This window comes from Lolium rigidum, chromosome 6 (genome assembly GCF_022539505.1).
Source record: "Lolium rigidum isolate FL_2022 chromosome 6, APGP_CSIRO_Lrig_0.1, whole genome shotgun sequence".
Taxonomy (NCBI): Eukaryota; Viridiplantae; Streptophyta; class Magnoliopsida; order Poales; family Poaceae; genus Lolium; species Lolium rigidum.
In genome coordinates this window covers 295,310,821-295,311,466 of record NC_061513.1, presented here as the reverse complement: position 1 = coordinate 295,311,466, position 646 = coordinate 295,310,821, and the positions used below count along the sequence as shown (strand labels likewise).

The 646-nt window shown below is 55.1% G+C and overlaps 1 pseudogene; it reads right to left on the bottom strand.

The window, feature by feature from the left end:
• Positions 1-307: 307 nt before the first annotated feature.
• Positions 308-389, bottom strand: LOC124668791 (annotated as a pseudogene).
• Positions 390-646: the final 257 nt, after the last annotated feature.

The following is a 646-nucleotide window of genomic DNA, read 5'->3' as shown; positions in this document are numbered from 1 at the left end:
CCATCACGAGCATCACGGCGCTGAACATCACGGTCGTCGCGGCGATAGGTATCACGGTCATCACGGCGATAGGAGCCACCATGACGATCATCACGTCGATCCCTGTACTGCCTATCCTCACTGCGGTAGTGTCCTCCATCTGGCTGACCATTGGCGCGGTTGGGATAGAGAGAGCGATCTCGAGCAGCAGCATTCACAGAGGACTGAAACGTCCCAGAACTCTGCCCAGTTTCAGACAACATGGATTGGCGGTAATCATATGCTTCCAGCTGAGCACACATGTCATTCAAGGTGGTGGTGGGCACGGCATTGATAGATGCCACAAACGGAGTGTATTCACCATCAAGGCCTGCAAGGATGTAGCCCTTCAACTCATCATCATCAACATGTTTCCCAGCGGCAGCGAGCTCCGACACGAAGCCCTTCATCTTGGCAATGAATTGAGCGGCCGTCATTGCTAGTTTCTTGGTGTTAGAGAGGGCGCCACGCAGCATATTCACACGGGCGCGGGACTGGGAGGAGAATAACGCCTCCACAGTGGACCAGACCTGATGGGCGTGCTCCAGACCAACGACTTGAGCAAGAAGGTCGTGGTTCAGAGACTTCACGAGGTAACTCAGCACAGCCTGGTCTCGAGCGAGCCAGA